Genomic DNA, 12,874 nt, shown 5'->3' with positions numbered 1-12,874 from the left:
GAGGGACGCTTAATTTACTCATCACTATTCCATATATAAAGGGAATGAGTGGTAGTCAGAGTTAGAATTAGAACTATTGTTTTGCTAAAAACCCTAACAATTGTAATAAAGAAATTATAAGTAAATATTATTTGCCCGTTTAACGTGTGTGTTTGTGGTCAATCTTTTTATGTTCATCATAATAGAATTTATTATTATATTATAATTGGGTTTTTTTTCAGGGCTGCCAGATTTAAGTGAATGACCAGCAAGGGGGGGGGTGTAACTTCTGATAATAATAAATTCGAATCAGTGGCGACGGCACGCCCCCCCGAAAAATATTCAGAAAAAAATATTCAAGCTGAAATCTTGTAAGTAAGTAAGTAAGTATTTTTATGCAAGCAAAATGCGAAATGTCGTGCCGCCGCCCCTTGCGAATGATATTAGACTATATAAGTTGATTACATTCAATGGTTTATATATATTAAAATCGATATTTAAAAAAAAAGAAAGAACTGATGGAGAATGAAAACTATGAACAAATGTGCATTTTAAACAGGTCAGAGAATCACCGTTATAATAAAAATAAAAAATGCACAAAAAAGGCTGATGCTCTTAATTTGATATATGGAAGTTTTTTTCACTCCCTATATATATATATATAAATAGTATTGAGTAGGTCAATTTACATCATCAAGGAAGCATCATGTCTCAAGAAGGATGAAGAACAGCTCCTGCTTCACATCTGTTCGATGTCAGTCAGAAATCTGGTGCTGTTTTTGAGAAGGACCAGACAAGAAAACATTTCCAGAAGTTGTGTATTATTGTACATCTGATGACAACAAGGGGGAATCTTTGTAGATGTTCAGAGCTACTGAGAACACCTATGACGAGATAGAAAAACACAACCTGTTACATTCGATTACATTAAAACAACACTCAACGATGACAATCTTGCTACGTTAACTTACATTAAAACAACACAACGATAACATTCTTTTCTACATTAACTTACATTAAAACAACACACAACTAATAAAATGTAATGTAATGATGGTGAATGAATATTGAAGTGGACAAATGTGTGTGCATGAAGTGCTAAGACTCCCTGGAGAGGGGGAACACACATGTCTGCTTCCCTCGGCTCTTGACAGCGACGGGAAGCGTTCGAGGCTTGTCGAGAGTTCAGAGTTCGCGAACAACATGGCATTCCTGTTATGATGATATGTATTAGTATATGTCAAGTGTGTTACATTGTGTGCAAATAGTGTTTGTCGACACTGCCTGCCTTGTCTGTCCCGGGCACCTTGACCAACGACTCCCCCCCATCGACTTCTTTAGGTTTTTTGGGAACAATTCCTCATATTTGAATGTTTTTAAATGTGTCTTTTTAGAGGAAGCTGAAGATAAAGACAACTGAGCTCCAGTCACATGAACATGCTTTTTTGTCTTTAGCTCTAAATAGAACAGATTATTCTGAAAATAATGCCAACCCTTAATCGACTTGAAGGTAACAAAAGCTGAAGTTTGATTTTTGTGTGAACCATAACTAAATTCCATTTTATTTATAGTTTGTTTATATAAATATAAAGGCAAACAAGAAAAATAAATATTATATGGAAAGATATTTAATTTAATAATAAAAGTTAAAGGGGGTTTTGCTGCTCAGTGTTTTCTTTCCTGTAGGAAACGGGTCCAAATGGCTCTTTGAGTGGTAAAGGTTGCAGACCCCTGCCCCAACTCCTAACACCTTACCTTAGCTGTTCAAGGTTATGTTTTATTTGCCTAGTGAATTAAGGTCATTACCAATTGTTGTCTTAAAACTTTGATTTTTGATTAACCCTATTGTTAGAACTGTCTCAACCTCTGCTAGAATCAAGCCATCGTAATGCTGCAATATATTCTGTCTTTCTTTCCTGCATCATGTCCCATCACCTGTATACTTCTTACTCGCCCTCTATTCTTTTTCCCTAGTGTTTCACCTGCTTTCATAGTAGTTTAAGCATGCTGCTGAATCCAGGATGTCATTCACCTTGCATGAAAATCCAGATTCCTCTCCATGGACATGTCTGGACCCTGCTCACTGTTCTTTCATTTCTTCCTGTCACTTCAGCCCCCTCTCCTTCTCCTTATTGAGAACAACCAAAACCTTAAGCCTCAACTTTTAAGCCTGGCAATATTTGATATTGAGTAAACGTGGCACATGACTCAGGCAGGCTCATATATTATTATTATAACTAATGGTTTATTTAAATCTATAATAAATGTGTGTCAGTGTAAAAGCTGAAATCATGTAGAAGGTTCAGCTTCATGGCATATATTCATCATATTACTAAAATTCATATTTGGGGACTATCGTAGGAGATCAAGATACTGTAGACAAGAGCTGTATAATTTTATTAAAATTGTTATATACGTATATGCCATTCTCTCAGCGAGGGACCGGTGACACAGTAAACTTTCAAACAACAATTTGGCCAGAAGAAGGCGACCTCCTGGGCAGAGAATTTGACCTAAATACAGCGAGCTTCCTACAGCTCGGGGCCATTCTATCAAGGACTGTCAATTCGTGAGTCGCTGGAAGAAGGGAGCCTGTTTTCGAACGTAAAGGAGCTTGTATTTTCTTTGTTTTGGAAGTGAACAAATAAACGACACGAACATACTGTAGATTTTTCACCTTTCTCTGCAAGTATAAGACCCGGGACGGAAGTGACGTTGTGTTGGGTCCTTTTAGTATTCTGCACAAATGGCAAGTTTGTTAAAAAAAAAGAAAAGAAAATGTTTATACAAATAAATCGAAGGCTGTAAATCAGCCAGAAGAGACTTAGTGAAGAAGTGGAACGTAAAAGAGATGTGGGAGGAGGAGGCGGAAGGCTTCTTCAGATCAATTTTGACACATTAGAACTATTAGCTTATTGAGAGCTGAAAGATGGATTGAAGGCTGGATGTTAAAGCATCCTGTAGTTGTAGAAGAAAAGAAAATGCTACTCTGCTGATGAGTTTCCTGGAAAGAAGATCACTCTAATGAGCAGAAAAGCCACACAAACAACATTTTATCATTATTTAATGTGCACGACCACTTGTGTCACCTGTTCTCTGTCACCTACACCCTTCTTACCATACATCTAATTTATCAATTCTCTACAAGTCCAAATGTCATCAAAAGGGTTCTGCCGGCTATGTTTCCCTATTATTTCTGGTCCACTACAAAATACACACCTTTCTTTGCATTTAAATACAATTGCTTCACTTGATCCATCTCAATTGTAGAAATCCTTAACGCTTATAACCACTAGTCTTTGTTACTGAATAGCATTATTACATATAGAAATTTCTTTAGGGAACATTCAACAGTCCTAATGAATTTTAATTCATCTTTTTCTACAATAGCTATCATACCCTCAATCACTAGAGTATCTATAACATTGACTTGAAAATCAGTGCTAGCTTTGAGTCAACTAGTGCATGTTTTTCATATTCCTTCCTATCAACTTGCCCTCTGAAATCAAATCACCAGCCTAAACACAAACCTCCTCCAAACCAACCAGTCCCATTGTCTCTTTCCGCAACAACCTGCTGAACATTACCCCAAAATCCAATCCATAATTGCCCTACGCTTTTGAAAGTAAATTTGTTCCATCACACTTTGGATATGACATTTCTAACACTGAATTTTCTACACCGTTCCTTGAGTTACAACCTTAAATTGGTAGAGGGGTATGTGTGTCTATATTGAATATATGGTATCAGAAACCCTGTTAAGGGCTGTCTGTTCTCTGCATGAACAGAGTCAAAGCTCGGTCTGCAAAGCCGGTATTAAGTCTTGTTTCCAGAGAGAGTTGATCTCCACTAGGCGTAGCCGGAGGGTTGAAGGGGTTTTGGTCTGATAAGCTGGAGATTATGTTGGTGCTTTTTGTGGATGATATGGTCCTGTTGGCCTCAGATCATATCCTTAGCACTCACTGAAAGGGTTCACAATGTGAAGCGGCAGGGTTGAGAATCAGCACCTCCAAATGTGAGCCCGTGGTTCTCAGTAGGAACAAGGCGGGAGCCTTCTCCAGGTTGGGGATGAGATCCTGCCCCAAGTGGACTATTTATTTTGTCTGTTTCATATTTTCACAATATGTCTCTGAAAAATGGCGCCAAAGTCCTAAGATTATTTTCTCAACAACATAAAGTCCACAAACCAAATACTCATAAATGGATTAACACAAGGTAGACGACATTAACGGCAGCCTCTCCAGTAGCTCTCCAGCAACGATCAGTAGAAGAAAGATGAAAGTCTTGTACTGTCAGGATTTAATTGGAGTTGTTTACATTCCTCCGAGTGCTGCAGCTCTCTCTGCCTGTGAGAACATTCCCACAATGACAGCTAGACTTCCGAATCAGCACCCTGACGCTTTTATTATCTTCTCTGGGGATTTTAATCATGCCAACCTGGACTCTACACTGCCTACTTTCCACCAGGCAGTGGATTCTCCCACTAGGAATAAGAGGACAATTGACCTTCTATATTCCAACTTTAAGGATGGGTACAGAGCCAAACCTCTTCCTCCACTTGGAAGGTCTGATCATAACCTGGTCCACCTACAGTCTCAGTACACTCCTCTGGTGCACAGACTGTGAACACTAGGAATATTAGGAAGTGGACACCAGCTGTGAAGGACGCCATCAGAGAGTGCTTTGACACCACAGACTGGGATGTGCTGCTGAAGTCTCAGGGTGAGGACATCAAGGGTCGCGAGGGTATTGCAAGTGGGCCGCAAAATCGTTTGCAAATTGGTATCATACTTTTGTTGGACATTGGATGTAATTATATAAAATAAAAATACACATAATAATGTTTTAAATTTTAAAACTCGTTAAGTTTAAAGGATATTAAACATTTTAAAATATTCTTTCCATTATATTGTTTTTCTGTCAAGTATTATACATGTGACAAGGAAATTAGAACGCATTATAATGCCTTCGTATTTATGGGGTTGGAGGTGGGCTGCAAAGGTTTTTGAGACCTACTCCCACCTGGATAAAGCAGCTCAGTTAGGATCATGTTCTTGCAGGAATTGTACAGGAGCACCTCAGGGGACAGTACTGGCCCCTCTCCTCTTCAACATATAAACTTCAGACTTCTGCTACAACTCCAAGCTGAGTCTCGTCCAGAAGTATGCTGACGACATTTCCATTGTTGGGGCATCAGGGACAACAGCGAGGACGAGTACAGAAGTCTGATACATGACTTTGTGGACTGGAGTGATAGGAACCACTTGCAGAACACCTCAAAGACCAAGCAGGTGGTCTTGGACTTTGGAGGTACAAAGGGACAAAGAACCTTGGTGTGTGGCTGGACAGTAATCTGGACTGGTCCTACAACACAGACCATGTGTATAAGAAAGTTCAGAGTAGGCTGTTCTTTCTGAGGAGACTCCAATCATTTAAAATCTCCAGGAAACTCCTCTGTATGTTCTACCATTCTGTGTGGCCAGTGTCCTGTTTTATGCTGTGGTGTGTTGCGGTGGGAATGTGTCCAAGAGGAGTGTCAGCAGGTTGGACAGGTTGATCAGGAGGGCTGGCTCTGTGGTTGAAGCTGGACTCACTGGTGGCAGTTGCAGAGAAGAGATCTCTGGACAAATTACTGTCCATCATGGATGATAACAGTCATCCTCTGAACACTGTCATCAGTGAGCAGAGAAGCAGATGGAGTTCACGAATGCTCCCTCCCAGATGCAAAACTAGTAGTCTCAGGGACTCATTCATTCCTCGTGCTATTATGTGGAGCAGTGGAGCGAAAAGCTGATGATATTCCATGTTAATCTTTTTTATCCTTTTTCTTTGTTCTTTTTCTTTGATCTATGTTTTTTATCTTAAGTTTTAGCTTGTGTCATCTTGCACTTTCTTTTTATTGCACTTTCTTCTTGTTTCATGAATGTATTGTCTGTGTTGCTGTATTCTGGAAAAACAATTTCCTGACGGAAATCTCCAGAGGGATCAATAAAGTCCGTCTGTCCGTCCATCTTACAATAAACACTGACAAAAAAAGAGTCATAAATAACAGGGTGTAAATAACACGAGCAAACTGGAAGAACAAGGGGTGTTGCCAAGTAGGACTGCCGTCTCCAAGAAGTCTGGCTTTTCAATAAGGATGGGTTAATAGTTTGATTACCGTCAGCTGTGCTTCTCTGCAAAACAAACATAATCAAATGACTAAGGAGGAGAGCCTGGTTTCATTTCTATCGTAAAGGCCAACAAAATCCTATTTGGCTTAGCAGTAATTCTAGACACTGCAAAAGCTACATCTTTCCCTAATCCTCAAAGACCGAACTGCTATCGCTTGAAGTCGCATCAAGGAGGGATTTTTCATTAAACTTCATTAAAATTGTGACGAGATGAAGGAGTTGAAGTTCTCCCTGTAAATACCTCTGACTGATTTCACTTGACATGAGTTGTGTACAATTTACGTTTAGAAGTGTTTGTTTTTCCTTATCAGCATCAATGGTGGTTAAGAAGACAGAGCATGCAGCTATTGTCAGCTCTAAGTGCTCATATATTAACAGGCTTGTCAGAGGGCTGGACGCAGCAGCTTTATTTGCTATGTAAACTCTCTCTGAGTCTTTCATCAGACACACTCCTGAATAGTCTATTACAAATACATCAGATGTCACTATCATACTGGTTACTAATAATAAGCATGTGCATATGATTCATTATTTCACATGCAGACATAATTGGCTTGTCAACATGTTTGAATATTTATTATTTATTATACTTGATATTTTACACTATTTTCGATAATATCAAAGTTTACTGGATATGTTCTATTCTCCGGTTGTACTTTCTTCACACCTTGTGGCTCGAGAAGAGAGACCATAATAGTTTTTATCCACAAGTGACATTGAGGTAATCAATCCAGAGGTTACCCTCTCCACTACCCGGTTAAGAATAACCACGAACAATCTGGGTCTGAATGCCCTTTGTTCCACACAAAAGTGTGTGTGTTTGTGTGTTCGTGCGTGCGTGTGTTATTTGGCTGCAAAACAATCCTTCCAGACTCTTCCTGAACATGTGTGAGCAGCCTCAATAAAAATGAGAAATGTGACCAGCGATATTACCTATATTAAAAATGTCGTCCACTCATCATGTGGCATAACGTATGGCTCCTGGATGGTTGTGTGCATCTCCGCTTTGGATTTTGTGATATATAAATGGAGATATAAGGCATGCTGGAGTAGGTGTGAGACGATGAAGTTAAGGCTTTCAAAATACCAGGCCTGAATTGTTTAAGGCAAGTGGATCAAATGTATTCCTATTGGGCCAAATACAGGAAATGCTGATGGAACTAGTGTCACCATAGGGTCATAAACACACTGATGTTTTCTCTCTTATTTACACTTTCTGTCTTTTTCCAAGGAGTAATAATATCACCTTGCATTACTGTAATTTTCGACCAGGATCTTACGCATCAATGCCTTTTCTCTACATATCAATACTTGGCACATCAATCTAACAAGCACCCTTATTTATGGGACTCAACAAGCGAGCATACTCAGCAGAGATTCTAGCCCAGAGCAATGAACTTCTCACCTTGCAAACTTCATTAATCATTTTTAATCAGTTCACATTAAAGTAAATGGAAAGTCTTTCCTTAACAAACATTTTTATTTATAAATTAATGGTATTTGAGGTCCCTTATAGTACTCTGGAGTATTCTTGAAGTTTTATATTCAAATATGTCTTTGCAGACATTCACAATTGTACGGATTTTCATTTTAGTAGGTGGAAATTACATATTTTTATTCATTTTACTGTGTTCATCTCCCTCTTATAAGTTTGTACATAATGATGATGGAAATTCCCTCTATGTTTGCTCTGTACATTAGCAACATTGTTTGTCTCTCTACCAAGGGATCAATAATGAGTGCCTTTTTTTGTCTACCTTATATATTAGTCTTAAGGTACTTTTCTGGAGGAGAAGCAGCTGCTTTGTATCACTCCATACCTGATTAATCAATACCAGTTAAAATAGATTACATAAATTACATCATAAATGATCACATGACACAGGCAAAGTGAATTTTTGGTTTATCCCTTTGATACCCTTACCACTCAAAACATTGCTTGGAAATACATTTAAAGACCTTCCAGGTGTAATATTTAAAATTTGGTGAAATTTGAATCATACTTAAAAATACTTTAATAATTATATTAATTATTAGTCATATTTCTAATACTGTTCCAACCAAAATAAAAAAGAGGTATAGTATTGTTAATTGCAGTCTTGCAGTAGCAACACAAAAATGCCTTTATATTAAACCTAAAGAAAAAAACAATACTTAAAGGGATTAGAAATAGAAATAGAAATAGAAAACGTTTATTCATCCCCAGAGGGGAAACACACTCTTACAACAGCAGCAGCAGGACAATGAAAATAAAGTGCATGGGAAAAAAAAGAAATAGTAAAGAGATAATAAAATAAAATAAAATAAAACGATCTTAAAAATATACAAATTATTTACAGTATTACAAAATTAGCACTATTAACAGAATAAAATAAAGTAAAATAAAAAGTAAAATAAAATAAAAATAAAAATAAAAATAAAATTAAATACAATTAAAATAAGATAAAAACAAAAAATAAAAACACACGAGAAGAAAAGCACACTACGGATTAGCATCAGGATATTTAAAGTAGAGAGTTAAATATCCTGACACCAGTTGGGATGAAGGACCTTCTATAACGCTCCGTCCTACACTGGGGGTGCCTGAGCCTGCCACTGAAGGAGCTGGCCAGCTCCTCCACGGTCAGGTGCAGTGGGTGGAGAGTGTTGTCCCTGATGGAGGATAGTCTGGAAAGGGTCCTCCTCTCTCCCACCTCCTCCACCGAGTCTAGCGAGCGGCCCAGGACAGAGCCGGCCCTCGTGACCAGCCTGTTCAGTCTCTTCCTGTCCCGGTCCGTGCTGCCTGCTCCCCAGCAGACCACAGCGTAGTGGATAGCAGAGGCTACCACGGAGTCATAGAAGGTCCTTAATAGTGGTCTGCACACTCCGAAGGACCTCAGTCTCCCCAGGAGGTGGAGGTGACTTCGGCCCTTCTTGTACACGGCGTTGATGTGTGTGTGGACCAGTTCAGTTTATTGTTGAGGTGAACACCCAGGTATTTGAAGCTGTCCACCAGCTCAATGTCCGAGCCCTGGATGCTCAACAATCTCTTGTTTATAGAGATAGGTGATAATTGCATGCATCCTTCCTCCCAGCCGGTCAAAGCGGCAGGCCGTCAACAATGAGTCAGGTTCCGCTCGAAGTTTCTGCCTTCTAAATGGAAGTTTTCCTCGCCATAGCTCACTGTACAGCTCACTGTACAGTGTTTCGCTTCTTGCTCTTTGTTGAATTGCTGGGATCTATTTTTCCTTAATCAACTATAGTCTTATTTCAACTGTATAGTGTCTTGAGATAACTTTGTTATGATAAGACACTTTAAATAAAAATTGAATTGAATTGAATTGAATTTTAAAATGGATGGGGGAATTTACTGTTAACCCAATAGTTTTTGATGCTCTGTGCTCCAAAATTAATATTATCTGTGGATCATGCCACCACCTCAAAGTTGCCGCCCAGGCTGTCTGGTTCACTCGTGCCAAGAATCACAACTACCAATAGAAATTATATACTATAATTATATATTGTACATTATACATGTACAATGTAATCCAAGCTAGCGTCAGAAAATGTCACAGAGAAGAATGCCACGAATGGCAACATACTGCCACTACCTGCCTCTGCTACTGAGACTTTGACTTGAGCCTCCTAGGGTTGTTTCAGATATTAAAGATTTGCATCTATCATACAATCGTACAGAATTATTATGCATTTCATGAGTTATCATAAACCTAGTGTATGTTAACAAGTGTACACTTAAACATAAATCACACATCGTAAACCCACAATTTAGGTACCAGTATTGATCCCTGTGGTACTGTTATCACCCTCTGATTAGATTTGATAGTATCTTGTACATACTTGTGTTCCCTTTTTTTTAAAGTTTTTTATCCGGTCTTTTGCCAACCCTCTACCAAATCTTCCTAGTGTAGAGACTAGAATGCTATGGACAATTGTGGCTTTTATTATAATTATTCAGAAAAACACAAAGAACATGCCCATCCTCGAGCTACCATATTACTGTGGTGATGGGGTTTTTGTATCCCAATAATCACAGGAGGAATGTTGTCAGGGGCTTTCATGCTCAAGCTGCTGCCCCCGCGACCTAACCCTGGAAGAGGTAGAAGATGAGACATGACCAACCAAAAGCCTTTTGTTATATGTGGCAGTGGAAAATAAAGAAATCTGAAAAATCTCTAAAGCTAAGCTCTTTAAAACTTTTTTGTTTGGTTTGAACTTACTGTGGAATATTATTTGATGAAAAAACTAAATTAAACCACAATTTAAATATTTGAAGCATATGTAGGGAAAATAAATAGATCACATGAATCTGATTCTCATTCACCAAATGAAACAGTAAAAAGTAATGCAACAGGTTATTCACTGTTCAGTGTTATACCTCCTCTTCACTCTGCTGTCTCATGACTGCACTCTATCATCCAGCTCCAAGAGCTTATGATTTTGATCATATAACTACAAGCCCACATAGTGCAGAGGCTAATGACGAGGCAGAGAGGGCAGTTCAAACTGCATAAAGATTCTAAGACAGAGTGATCCATCACTAGCACTCTTGTACAAAGCAACACCTTTATAAGTGACTGGAGTGAGTCCAGCTCAGTTGATGTTGGGAAGAAAAATCCGCACAACTCTTCCAACTATTGAAGCTAGATTGCAGCCTGCATGGCCTGATCTGATGCAGAATAGGCAAAAAGTGCTAAAGGAAAGGAAAGGAACACAAGGTACAATCCTAAACCCTTGCCGGAGCTGCAATCCAGAACTTTAGTGGCTGTAAAATTAGACCATGAAAAGGGCTGGATCAAACCTGCCACTGTTGTTAAACGGTTTGATACACCAAGGTCATATATAGTCCATACTGACAAAGGAGAAGTGAGACGAAACAGACGTCATCTTAGACAACTGTTTAACCCACCTGAACAACCAACTGAAGGGCTCGAGACTGAGAAGGAAAATGTGACTGAACAAACGGAAGCCACAGAAGAAGATTCTTCTCTTGTCAAACCGGAGAGCCCTAAAGTGTTGAGCAGAAGTGGAAGGGAAATAAAACCTCCAGAAAGATTTAAGGAGTTTGTGTAAATAAATATTCGGGAGAGAAAACTAGTTAAATGTTAAAGGAGTGATATCTCGGATATTAGAAATGTTAGAAGAAACATGCTTGAAATATTGTTTGCACAAATTTCTATTTATTTCTTTTGAATAAAATGTTTATTTGGTTATGGTAACACTATGTCTCAACAAATTCAAAGGAAGGGAGATGTGGTGTCTATGGGACTTTGTTTTCTCCACGCTTGTTTATTTGTGACTATGCATCACTACACATAATTTATGTTTGAAATAAAATATGCGACTTAATTTGTTTGCAGTCATTTCTTCTTCCTTGAGGCAAAGCCGTTTGCCACCTCGGAAAACAATTTACTGTTAAGAAAATACTTGGCGATGCGGCGAAATGGAGGAATGCGGACTCGTTTAACGCGTCTGACTGGTGCTCTCTTGTTTTGAAAATCCAGATATCCTGTTCAGGGAAATAGAAAAGCGTTTTTTCTGTTTTAGTGCTTTAGTGAGTAAGTCAGTAAGTAAGTAATTTTTATTTGTATAGCGCTTTTCCAGACCAGGGTCACAAAGCGCTTAAACAATCAAAACAATATTCAATAAAGTATATATTTTAAAGATCAAGATAAAACTGATAACATAACAGGAGTTCCAGAAAATCAAGGAAAAGCCTGAACAAATAAAAACGTCTTAAGATGAAAGTCATTTCAATTTTTCTTTTATCCTACAAATTAAAATCCCACAGATGTTTCTATTCTGATTATTCACTTTGGATTCTAATAGTAAAAAAAAAAAACGCCTTGTATTTTGTTTTGTTTTTAAAAGAAAATTGAATAACCACTCGTTTTTCGCTTTTTTGAAATCTGCTCTTAAATTGAAAATACAATGACCAAAGGTTACACGGACCTAAACGCCCGAATAAAATTGAAAATCACTGTAATTTAGACCTACGCATTTTTTTTCCCTGCGACTCTTTGGACAGGAGGTCCAGTGGTTGGCGGAAATGAGGTTGCAGCCGCTGTACGTACATTTTCTGTCCCCCCTACATTTTCTGTCTCCCCACTTCCGTCACTGATGTCACACGCTGCATGTGCGAACGTCTCTTTAAAATATATTTTATGAGTCAAATAAACGTCAATGGAACTTTTGCATAATACTGTTTACCACACATAAAACATTTATATTGACAAAAAGACGATTGTCTGACGACACATGTGACTTTGACCGGAACGGAAGTGCCCGCGCTACACGTGATGAAGCCGCTGATTGGCTGAAACTGTTTTACTAATAATAACGCACAACTGTACAATGCAGTACAAACATTCGAGTTATTTCATGAACTGCATTCATTCATTCAGATTCATTTATTTTTATTTAATGAAAACTAAATAATTAATGAGGTGTTGATGATCCGAACTAGAGACAGGTAGAATGAGTTATGAAAAGGGGAATATTCAAATTATAAATATATATATATATATATATATATATATATATATATATATATATATATATATATATATATATATATATATATATATATATATATATATATATATATATATATATATATTTTAAAGAAGAATTATTTCGGAACTCGAATGTTTGCATTGCATTGTACAGTTGTGCGTTATTATTAGTAAAACAGCTTCAGCCAATCAGCGGCAACATGTTGGCAC

The sequence above is a fragment of the Callionymus lyra genome, chromosome 1 (assembly GCF_982586985.1).
Source record: "Callionymus lyra chromosome 1, fCalLyr1.hap1.1, whole genome shotgun sequence".
In the NCBI taxonomy this organism is placed as follows: Eukaryota; Metazoa; Chordata; class Actinopteri; order Syngnathiformes; family Callionymidae; genus Callionymus; species Callionymus lyra.
This window is presented reverse-complemented; position numbering follows the sequence as displayed.